Here is a 12,333-nt window from a genome sequence, read left to right as displayed (position 1 = left end):
TGTGATTGTGAGTGTGTGTGTAAGTATGTGTATATGTGGGAGTGAATAAGGAGTGTGTGTGTGTGTGTGTGTGTGTGTGTGTGTGTGTCCAGAAGATGCTGTAATATGTAATACATTGTCTTAGTGATTGTTACTGGTTAGTTGCTTGGTTTGTGGGAATTCCTTTGTCATTTTTGCTCCTGAATTTATGTTTCCCCTCACTGTATTCTTATTATTTCTTTTAGAAACCAGTTTTACTTTTAATAACTGAAAATAATAAGGAATTCCTTCAACATGTGAATGAATAAATTATGTTGTACTCAGAATACTACTTAGCAAAATAAATCAGTAACACCCACAAACCCAGGTTAGGGTCACAGTGATTATTTCTGATGAAATGAGCCATAAAAAAAGACCTTGTAAAAATTGTGTTAATTCATTTACATTTCTAGAAATCATATCACAGGATAGTGGCAAAATCAGTGCTCTCCTGGACTGTGGAAAGAGGATGAGAAGGGCAGAAGAAGACTACATCAGTGAGCATGAGAAAAGAGTTATGAGGGACCGATCTGTATGCACATTTTCAGGTAAGAGAGCTTTAAGAATCTGCTTATAGCAATTTTTATCAAATTGTGTGTTCGAAGTATTAAGCAGTTCATTATATGTTAATTATATTTTAATAGAGCCATTAAAAGTTTCAGGTGAAGGAACCAAGATCCAAGACTGAGAACTGTAGACCAGCATTCTGTCCACTAGAAAATCCGCTATACTCTCCAAATCAGAGACAAGTCTGGCTCAGCAGATAGCCATTAAGAAAGATTACTTCTTCCCCAATTGAATCAAACAACTGAAGAAGAAGCAGGAACAGAGACAGATTAGAAATAACCAGGTTTTTAACACATACCTGTTGGGAGGGAAGGACTGAGGCAACAGTGAGGGGAGAGAGTGTCTGCATAAATCGGGGGCAGCATAGCCAGCCCAGGGATGGAGAACACTGACCAGGACCGAGGCAGCCTGGTGAGCAGCCAATCAGGAGGTGAGCGGGTCATCTTCTGTCCTCACCCTTGTTTAGCATTCTTGATGTGTCTAAATAGACAGCAACGTTTTAGAATAGGGACAACAGCAGTGACGTCACTGTCCCAGTCCCCTTCAGTCAATCTATGAAGTTGAATGCTCTCAGACTGAGGCTTTGAGTGGGTCTGGCAAGCCCAGTCCCCTCTGTTCAGTGAAGCTGTGGATCTCATAAACACCAGTGTGTGGGGAATGGAACAGGAAAAACAATGAACTCCCTTGTCAGAGCCAGACATTCTCTCAGCGAGAAGCTGTGACTGTAACAGTGTGCTAAGCACCTGGGCTCTTCCCAGATGCTGGCTGGGCAGTGACAGGTGTACTAAAGTCAAACCAGGGTGATGTCATGCCTCTATGTCCTGATTACCTGGTGCTGCCACTAGGAGGCTGGCTGTTCTGGCTGTAGCTGAAGCTGCTGGGTCCCTCACAAAGAGCTAACATTAAGGACCCCGGAGGTAGTTAAAGGATGGATCTAGTATGAAAAGTGTGATTGCAAGTTTCAGTTGGCCCCAAAACTTACTACACATGGTAGAGGCAATATGACCATGGGGTGGTAGTTTCCCAAGCCAAGATGTATGGTATAAAACAAAATGTTGTTGTCATTTGAAACAAGAGGAGAGTAGAAGATGACGGCCTTGTTGGAAGGATGGCTGGTAGCCATATCCTTGAGATCAGCAGCAGGATGAGATGATGACTTAACTGCACAGGTGCTGCCTGCTAACATAGCTGGGAGGACAGGATGCAGTCCAGGAGGGACCCGAGATGAGAGAGGTGTTCTTCCACTTTCATTTAAAAACATGAACTATGGGAACACAGAGATGGTTGAGCAGGAAAGGCATTGCCATGAAGCTTGAGTTCAGTCCCTAGAACCACATGGTGGAAGGAAAGACCTGACTCCTGGAAACCATCCTCTACACAAACATACACAACAGATGATTGATAATAGATAGATAGATAGATAGATAGATAGATAGATAGATAGATAAAAATAAATGAGATTTTAAAAGATCCTCAAATATGGGCCTGGTAGTGGTTTCTAAGCCAAAAGGATAAACAGATTGGAACTGGAATGAGGCAAGAGACTCTAAACGTAAGGGGGCTGATGGAGTATTACCTTTAGAGTGCACGTTTGCTGCATGGAGGAATGGGAAAGAGCTCCTGCTGCAGCGTGGAAGAGATCTCAGCATAGCAGCCTGAGGAAAGGTGTGTCAGGGCTAAGTCATCACCACAGGTGCTAAAGGTGGCTGCCAGATCAGGCTCCCGGGTGTGTGGGTTACTGTGGTAGAGAAAGAACGGGGAAGGAAAGACGATGAGAGGGTCTACACATGCTGGTGTCGGGGATCCCTCCTGCAGGAGGAGTGGCAGGTCTGGCCAAGTAAGTAGGGTCTTCCTTCTCATCAGGTGGGACCCCTACATCAGGCTCGCCCCTATAGAGGGGAAGAGAACCGGAGGGAAGAGCCGAAGACTGAGGGTTAGAGATCGTGGGGCTTTTGGTGTGATGGAGGGTAGAGGAGTAGATTCAAGAGCAACCTTGTCTGACCAATGGAAGGAGCACAAAGACAGGAAGTTGCCGCCCCTGCAGGAGATGGGGAAGGCTGGGCAGACTGTAAGGCAGTTCAGGCCCCCACTACATGCGTTTTAAGCCCCCAGGACACCTACTTTATCACATTACATCTTACTATTATGGCTCTACGTGCTGCCTGGGGTGACTAAAGCAACACAGGGAAGCTTGGCAGGTAGGCACAGCTCACCGAACCTCCGTGTAGCTGCAGATACAGCCGTGGGGATGGCAGGGGTGGCACTTGTCTGGCCTCCACACAAGCACAGACTCGTATCTGCACACAGATGTGTTTATTTACATGCATGGGACACATGTATTCTCCTGTTTCAAAAGGTGTTTTTTCAAAGTTTTTATCAATTTAAACTTTGAAAAAAAATTAGTCATTCTAAGAGCACATAGTGCACATTCCGAGGACTCAGGATGAGTTCCTGGCACCCATGTTGGGTGGCTCACAACCACCTGTAACTCTACTTCCGGAGGATCTGATACCTCTGATATCTGCAGACACCTGCACACGTGCATGCGCACGCACACGCACACACACAATTAAAACAAAAATAAATCCTTAAAACCCGATTTAAATAAAGCCAAGCTGCTGCTGCCTGCTCAGTCCGCTTAGTCAATAGTCAGGTTCAGCTCTGTGCCTTAAAAATCAAGCCGTGGGCTGGAGAGATGGCTCAGTGGTTAAGAGCACCGACTGCTCTTCCAGAGGTCCTGAGTTCAAATCCCAGAAACCACATGGTGGCTCACAACCATCCGTAATGGGATCTGATGTCCCCTTCTGGTGTGTCTGAAGACAGCTACAGTGTACTCATATACAAAATAAATAAATAAATAAATAAATAAATAAATAAATAAATAAATAAAAATCAAGCCGTATCTTTAGAAGTATAGTTTTTAGATTAAGAATTTCTCAATGCTATAAAACAACAGATAAGCAGTCTATCTTTAAAACTGAAAAACGTTAGTAAATGTTATGAGATTCTTGGTATATTTTTAAATTCTATTTATAAGTCTTTTAGCCTTAACGGAGGTATGGCGCTCCTGGACTCAGCGTGTATGGTGGTTGGCACAGACCTAACTAAACAAGATCAACCAGTCAGTGGTCCAGTGTGAAGAAGGAGAGGCTCCTGAGGTCCCACCCTACCACAGAGCTATTGCCAGTGGGTGCTGCTTGGGGGATTGAGTCCACTTTCTTCAGGGGTGTGGCCATGGTCCAAGGCCCATGAATAAAGGACAGTTCTAATTGGACTCAGTGGGCTACAGAAGACTGAGGAGAGGAGGAGGAGAAGGGAAGTTGAAAGAGAAAGGTAGACGAGATGTCTAAGAGAACTTATGGTACAGAGCACGAGGATGGATGTGGTCTAAGTTCATTGTAGTAGTGTATGAGATTACCAAAGAGTGATTTCTTAAAGACAAAATAATCTATTTTCATATGTGATTTTGTGGATGTATGCCATCCATGTGTGCTTGTGGTTTGATAATGTCTGCCTTGGTACCAATCTGCCTTATAAGTAAATGGTCACATAAATTAAAACTGTCATGTTACCCCAAATGCTTTTGAGTTTGTACTTTACAAAATTTCAAAATAAGGTGTCCAGTTAAGCAATCTTAGCCAAGGTATTATTTGGGCCGGAAAGATAGCTCAGCCGGTAAGAGCACACACGCTTGCAGAGAACTGGAGTTTGGGTCCCAGCCCCAACACTGGGCAGCTCATGACCACCTGTAACTCCAGCTTCAGGGGATCTGATGCCTCTGTCCACCGAGAGAGCACCTGTACCCACATGCACACACCCTCCTGCACATAAACATAGAAGTAATATTGAAAAGATAATTGATTATCATTGTATCAGGTCAGATTTTACTCCTCCAATTGTGTTCAGTCAGTGTTTCTTCACACAGAAATCTAACTAGAACTTTTTTTCCATTTTCCCTCTCTCCTTATTCCCTCCTTATTCCTCATTCTAAAATCATGCGGTGGCCTGGTTTGCAGAGCCCTGTAGCTCAGTCTTCAGAGAGAAGGGCTATCTCAGTTATCTGAAACCCTTACTTGTCTCTTCCCAGTCACCGTCAGCCAAAATTCTCAACGCCCGCAACTGTTTTGCCCCTATAGTTCTACCATCCTCTATAATATTTTATTACACCGTGTCTGTGTGTGTGTGTGTGTGTGTGTGTGTGTGTGTGTGTGTGTGCGTGTGTGTACAACTGGTGGGAGACGGTTCTCTCCTTCCACCATGAGAATCCCGGGACCTGGACTCAAGTCGTCAGCCTTGGTAATGTAAGTAAATACCTTTACCCACTGAGCAACCTTGTCAGTCACAAGCTGCCTTCTAAAACTCACATTTACATCCACAGATTAAATCCATAGATTAATGCTGCTCTCTGTCTTTGTCAGAGACACCGTTGCAGCTGCTGGTGGTTAATACACAGAGAGACCTATAACTGGTCCGCACGCCAACATCAAATGATGGTGGAATGCTTGACCTAAATGGGGCATTCGTATCAGTCCCTCAGAGGCTCAGGGAACATTATGAAAGAGAAGGGGAGGGGTGTAAGAGCTGGGAGATGGGGAAGTGTGCTACACAAACATGTGTTTGGACATGACACAGCTGTTGTACTATGGAATTACTACTGCTGTGGTCACCTGAACAGGACAGCATGGCAGACATCTCGTTATAAAAAGAGGGAATGGTTCATGAGGCTTCACCCCTCCCTAAGAGACTATTGCCAGATAACGATTGCTAGGGGAGATGCACCGCTTCCCTCAGTGATGTATCTACTGCTTTTGTTGCCTTGAACCTCCCACCTAGACTCATGTGAGCGACCCTAATGAAAGTCAGTGGGCCACTCACCCAAGAGGCACGGAAGTAGGAGGAGGCTTGTTTAGAAGAACTTAAGCAAGAGAGTAAGAGGGATGAGGGAGAGTGATGGGGACTACAGATGACTAATATCTTCTATATACATGTATAAAACTGTCAAAGAACTCCTTAAAGTTTTATATTTGTTTTTGGTGCTACATGACAATTTCAAAGTAAATTTTATGCAATACAGGTATTCTTTCAGCCAGTACTTACTATAGAAAATCCAAAGCTTTTTCTCCAACCAATGGTTTCCTTGGTGTCCAACCAGACCTTCTTTTTACCACAGCGGAGGACACTAGAGGCAAGCCTCTTCTGTAGCCTGAGCATACTCATGGCTGCGGACGCAGCAGCGGAAGAAAAGAGCTGCTTTCCCTCTCTTAACTCACTGTCTCTTAGGGCCAGCGATGGCTCAGCAAGTGAAGGCACTGGTCACCAAGCCTAAGGACCTGAGTTTCATCCCCAGGATGCCCATGATGGGAGAGGACTGACTCCTGCAAGATGTACTCTGACCTCCTTCTTCATGTGTGTGAGAACACACACACACACGCACACACATGCACACACACACGCACACACATGCACACACACGCGCACACACATGCACACTCACACGCACACACAAACACAAGTGGACACACACACACTGGATAAATAAATAGTAAATAGTTTAAAAAGCAACTTTCTATTTAGAATCATGTGTCCCTCATCCAGTTCTTGGCCCTGTGACATGAGACTCTGGAAAACCCCAGCAGGTGCCCTCCAAACAGGCTCATATGTCTAGTGAGAAAAGACTATTGGGCTTGTGGCAAATGTGAAATAAGAGAGGGAAAGAAGCCCAGGTCTCTGTACCTCCTTCTAAAGCATGCATCCTTTAATCTAACTTTCTCCACGAGGCCCCATCTCCTAAATGTTTCACCACCTCTAAGTAGAAGGGACATCTCAAATTCAATTTAGAGCATCTCTGTAATTACAAGGATAGGAAAGTTAGAGGCTGGCAAGGAGGCACTACCAGTAATCCCACTTTCCCACAGATCTGCTTAGTGTGTGGGAAACTTAGAGAAAACTGACTTCACAATGTTGTATGCTGACCTCCACAAATATGTCATAGTATGCATGTCCATGTGCACGCGCGCGCGCGCGCGCGCGCACACACACACACACACACACACACACACACACACACACACACACACACACACACGTATTGGCTAGTTGCTATGATAAAAACACCATGACCAAAAGAAACTTATGAGAATTTAATTACAGTTCTAGGCATGCTGATGAGAGTAAGACGCCTATACCACACCCATAAACAGAGAAACTAAACTGGAAATGTCACAAGGTGTTAAACTCTTAAAACCTGCCCTGGACCCAGTGACGGACTTCCTCTAGCAAGACTGTCCCTCCCCACAATCTCTCCAAACAGTACCACCAACTGAAAACTAAATGCTCAAACACATAAACCCAGGGGACAGTTATCATTCAAACCAGCACGCACACCGACAATAATAAAATAACGTTTAAATAGAAGAGGAGCACTGTATATAGGCACACAATAAAGAATTCAAAATGACAGGAGAGTCACTTATGAGCTCAGGAGAAGGGCTTGTAGGAAATTAACCCTCAGGGAGAGTGGTGCAGCCTAGTGAGTAGAGCAGTTACTTCACCATTCATAAAACCTTAGGCTCTATTCCAAGTACTGAATAAACTGGGACTGGTAGCCATACATATCATTCTAGCACTCTGTAGGTAGAGGCAGGAAGAGAGGATCAAGAGTTCAAGGTCAACCCAGCTACTCAAATTTGAGGTTAGGTTGGGCTACATAATACCAAGTCTGAGAGCTGAAAGAAAAGAGTGGGAATGAATGAGTGAATAAATGATAGATAAACCCTAAGGATGTTTTGATTTGGAATCTCAAGATTCCATAACTCTTCTAGTTTTTGAGTCAGACTTCTGGGTTTCCGTGGTATCTCAGAAGCCTAGCACCATTTTCTAGAATCTTGAGGAAATACATCTCTGTTATTTACACGCCTTGGCCTATGATACTTTGTTGTCTAAAACTATAGTTAATATATCTTATCGGAACTATTTTTCAATTATTTATATTTGTATTTTATATGCATTGGTGTCTTGCCTGCATATTTGTCTGGGTGAGGGTGTTAGATCCCCTAGACCTGGAGTTACAGACAGTTGTGGTCACGTGGGTGCTGAGAATTGAACCTGGGTCCTCTGGAAGAGCAGCCAATGCTCTTAACTGCCGAGCCTTTTCTTCCCCACTCTGTCAGTAATTAATTCAAACTTCCTCACAGACTGGTCTCAGTCTTGGTATAACCTTGAACTTCAGGCCCTTCTCCAGCTTCCATCTCCAAAGTCCTGGGACTATGAATGTACCACAAAGTCTATATACAAATCACACTTTAAGAGTAGCTTTTAGCCTCTCCTCCATTCACCAAGAAAACAAGCCCTTTCTACACAGATCCCCAACATCCTGATTTCTAGTGAAACCTGTTCATCTGTTCCCAATCCTTCCTTGAAATAGATCCTCTTTTCCTGTTGGTAGAGCTTCCTCAGTTGACCTCAGCTTGCCATCCTTCTGAAACTACCAAGTCTCATCACACCCTTGCCCCCTCCAGGGCATAAGTCACCCAAATAGCACAGAGTTAGAATTAACTACGTCCTTGAGTGCCGCTCAAGCATCGACAAAAGTCTTTTGTACACAGTTCACTTGACCTTCAAAGTGGCTTTGCGAAAACGGTAGACAGACATTATTAACCCCTTCCTACAAATGAGAAAACTTGGATTTTTTTTAAAAAATGAGAAAACTTCAATTTTTACCGAAGTGCGGGCCACAGAACTCTGACTTTGTGTAGCTGAGTCTATTGGAAACACATAAATCTTCCTCGTTTTCAGTACTGAGGGCTGAACCTAAGATCTGCATTCTAGAGAAGCGCTCTACCATTGAGCTATATTCCAGCCCACCAGAATGATGTTCTTTATTCTTATGTTGGTTTTTGTACTTGAGTCTTTTACATTTAGTGTTTGCTTGTTTTTCTTTTTTTTTTTCTCTCTTTTTTTTTTATAAATAAGTTGGCAAATTTCATATCTGTAACACCTTTGTGGAAGTTAATAAAACTAATTGACATCTCTGGGGTGGTGGTAGTTGCCATTGTCATTGTTGTTGTTGTTGTTGTTATTGTTATTGTTATCAGTGTCGTTCTTCAGGAGACTGAGTTAAGGGCCTCCCATATGCTAGGAACCTGTTTTTATAATTGCTATATTCCTAACTCATCCTCACTTTCTCCCTTTTAATTGACTAATTTTGAGACATTGTCTCACTGCCTGTGGATGACCTGGAACTTACTACGTAGACCAGGATGACCTTGAACTCACAGAAATCCACTGCCTCTGCTTCCTGAGTGCTGGGATGTACCACTCTGCCTAGCTTTCCTGTTTTTCTTTTTTCTTTTCTTTTCTTTCTCTTTTTCTTTCTTCCTATGAGATAGAATCTTATTATGTAGTTCCGATAGTCTCCTTATGTAACTGAGGTAGGTGGTTTTGAACTCATGATCCTCTTAGAGATCCAAGTAGCTATGATTACAGATATATGCAAATATGCTAACATCCCTGGTATATCCCTGTTTTTTACTGCTCCTCAACCCAGGCTGGGACTCGAACCTATATCGAGCATGCTAGAAAGTGCTCTGCCAGTGACTCACACCCTCAACTTCTGGGCATTCGTGTTTTTGAAATCTTATCAATATTTTATTTTTACCTGTGTGTATGTGCTTGTGCGTCTGTGTGTGCACCATTTAAGTGCAGGCGCCCAAAGAGGTGCAAGGCGGCATTAGATCCTTTGGAACTAGTTTCGACACACTAAAAAATGACCAATTTCAATAAATTGAGATTGGTGCCTCAATCTCTACTCAGTTCCTGTCCATGTCCCATAAAAGGCCAGTAGGCAGGGCAATATAGTAATGAGAAAAATATGTTAGGGCTAGTACGGAAAAGACCACACTACATTAGACTTTTCTTCTCCACCCTCACAGACATGCTGCCAGTACATCTCTGAGGTCCTGCCGCATCCAGTAAAGTTGGCAATGAAAATTAACTGTCACCACCTGTCAACTGGCACCCAATCAAATAATCTTAAAACAAAACTTTCCTTCCTCTTATTTAAAGTATAGTGTTCATCTCATAATGTAAAATTCCATTTAGACCATTTCTAAAAACTCCCAAAGTTTTAACACTTCTAGTGCTGCTCAAAAGCCCATAATTCAATCTTTTCTAAAACTCAACATAATTTATTAACTGTGAGCTGCCATAAAATAAAAAAGAAAGGGGGCTGGAGAGATGGCTCAGATGTTAAGAACACTGATTGCTCTTTCAGGGGTCCTGAGTTCAATTCCCAGCAACTACATGGTGGCTCATAATCATCTATAATGAGATCTGGTGCCCTCTTCTGGCCTGCAGGCATACATGCAGCCTAGAATACTGTGCACATAATAAATAAATAAATAAATCTTTGAAAAATGAAATAAAAAGTAAGATACATACTTCCAGTATAAAATTGCATAGGGTAAACCTTCCCATTCCAAATGGGAGGAATGGGAACATACCAAGGAAATATCAGATCAAAATAAAAACTCAGCAGGGAAAACACGTCATGCAGTTCCATGTTCAGCATCTGGGACTCTTGGTGGCATCATCTGGTTTCTGACAGCCTTGAGTAGCCCTTCCCTTCCAGTTCTATCTGAATACAATCAGCTTCTCTCTTGAGCCAGCACTATCTCACATCCACAGCTTTCCTAAGCGCATGGCCCACAGTCCTAGCATCTGAAATATCCTGGAGTCTCTGTTGCAGCTGAGGCTTTACCTTCCCAGCGTCGCCCATGAACTCTCACGATATCCTTTCATGGAGTCTGACTGGGCAGATGTTGCCTCGCCTCAGCAGCTCCCTGGAATGTCAGTGGTTCCTTTACTCTTAGATTTTGCTTACTTGCAAAATTAACACCATGTAGACAACCTCTCAAGTTCTGCTGGCAGATAAAGATGTATTCTATCCCCTTCCACCCTGCATGCAGTAACCCTTCACGTGCCTTGCTGGATTAGCCTAGACTCATTTCCCTAGATGACTGTTTTCCAATTGGAAACCCTGGAGGCAGGGGTGTGTGTGGCCTGCTCAGTTCAGCCTCTTCTTTCAGCGGAATTTACAGTTTTACAATCTGGAACCTTCCGTGAGTAGAGTCTTGCCCTCCTTCTTTATTATACAAATATATTCAACAATTTCAGATGTTAAATTTTGCCTCACTCAACTTGTCAGGACATGAGCACATGCAGCCAAGTTGATTGCTAAAATAAAACAGGATCTTTTCTCCATTTCCCACAAGTCTTTGCTGTCTCTGAAACCTGAAGAGCCCAGCCTCCTCTGGTCGGCTTTTCTTGGAATCCTGGTCTTCTGAGATCAAATAGGAACAGGACACTAAATTCTGTATATAACATGTGAGGACTTCTCTAGCCTGAAATTACAAATGCAAATGAAGAACCTTGCAGTCAGGTTTATCTCTGTAATGACACCACTCGGGTACCAATTTCCTGTATTAGTTACTTTTATAACTGCTGGGATAAAATACTGATCAAAAGCAACTTCAGGAAGGGTTTATTTTGGCTCATGGTTTGAGGGTACAGCTCGCTGTGATCGAGAAAACAAGGCAGCAAAAGCACTTGCAAATGTGGCAGTGGGAGGCTGCTCACATCTCTGCAGAGGTGGCAGTGGGAGGCAGCTCACAGCTCTGCAGAGGTGGCAGTGGGAGGCTGCTCACAGCTCTGCAGATCAGGAAGCAGAGAAAGGGGAAAGTCTCAGCTGGTTTCCTGTTTTCTCTTTATATCAGTCTAGCACCCCAGCTTTTGAAATGGTACCACCTACAATCAGTGTGGCATTTCCCTACACAAACAGGAGTTAAGTCTCCTAGGTAATTCTTAGTCAAGTCTATTGTCTAATCAAACAGACAACACAGATCTACAGTCATGAAGCCTCAAAAAAATAATCTATTTTAAAATAAACAAAATAATGTTGGTTGGTATTTGTGTTGTTGATTGGAATTGCTATTCTAAAGTATAAAACAAGACAAAGAAATTGATTTCTATGACATGTAAATGCTGTTATTGATGATCTAGGGATCCTTGGAGAAATTCCAGACTACAGGTCTGAAAGAGAAATAAGCAAAACTAAACCCGGAATGTTTGTTTTGTTATATAGTAAAAAAAAAAAAAAAAAAAAAAAAAAAACTATGGCCTAAGCAAATACTTAGACAGTTTTGTCAAACGGTGTTGGTAGAGATCAGTGCTAGAGCGTTTGCCTCAGGTGTGTGAAGCTTTGGATTCTTTCCCATTGGGTAAAATGAAGATACTGTCGCTGGCTGTTGCAGTAAGCACAAGCATTACAGTGGGTCTAGACATATCAGACAAGTATGTCACATTCTCGTGTGCTCAAAGCGTTTTTCCTGGAACAAAATGATCGGCTGAGCTGGAGAGATAGGTTGGAGGTCAGGAGTTCTCTGCTCTTTCACAAGACCTGAGTTAGGTTCCTGGCTCCTGTCAGATGGCTTACAACTGCTTGTAGCCACAGCTCCTGGGGATCTGATGCCCTCTTAGGACCTCTGTGGGCACCTGAATTCACAGGCACACACAGAGAGACATACACATACTTTAAAAGAAAAAGAAAAAAAATAATTTTGTTTAGAAAAGGAAAAGTGAACACCTATGGAGGAAGAAAACAAACTCATTATTTTAAAACCTGCTAAATAACAGAATAAAGAAGTTATTCTGTCTTATCTAAATGATCGCACTAGTTTGAAAATGAGATAT

General features: G+C 43.0%; 1 long non-coding RNA gene across 1 annotated transcript in view; it reads left to right on the top strand.

The window, feature by feature from the left end:
• LOC148005939 (uncharacterized) overlaps window positions 1-12,333 on the top strand; it is a 51,597-nt gene that overhangs the window by 2,702 nt on the left and 36,562 nt on the right. Inside the window, exon 2 of the long non-coding RNA XR_015620996.1 lies at window positions 432-566. This is a non-coding gene — a long non-coding RNA (uncharacterized LOC148005939). The remainder of the gene's footprint in view (window positions 1-431; window positions 567-12,333) is intronic.

The sequence above is a fragment of the Rattus norvegicus genome, chromosome 5 (genome assembly GCF_021556685.1).
Source record: "Rattus norvegicus strain SHRSP/BbbUtx chromosome 5, alternate assembly SHRSP_T2T, whole genome shotgun sequence".
Classification (NCBI taxonomy): domain Eukaryota; kingdom Metazoa; phylum Chordata; class Mammalia; order Rodentia; family Muridae; genus Rattus; species Rattus norvegicus.
This window is presented reverse-complemented; position numbering and strand designations above follow the sequence as displayed.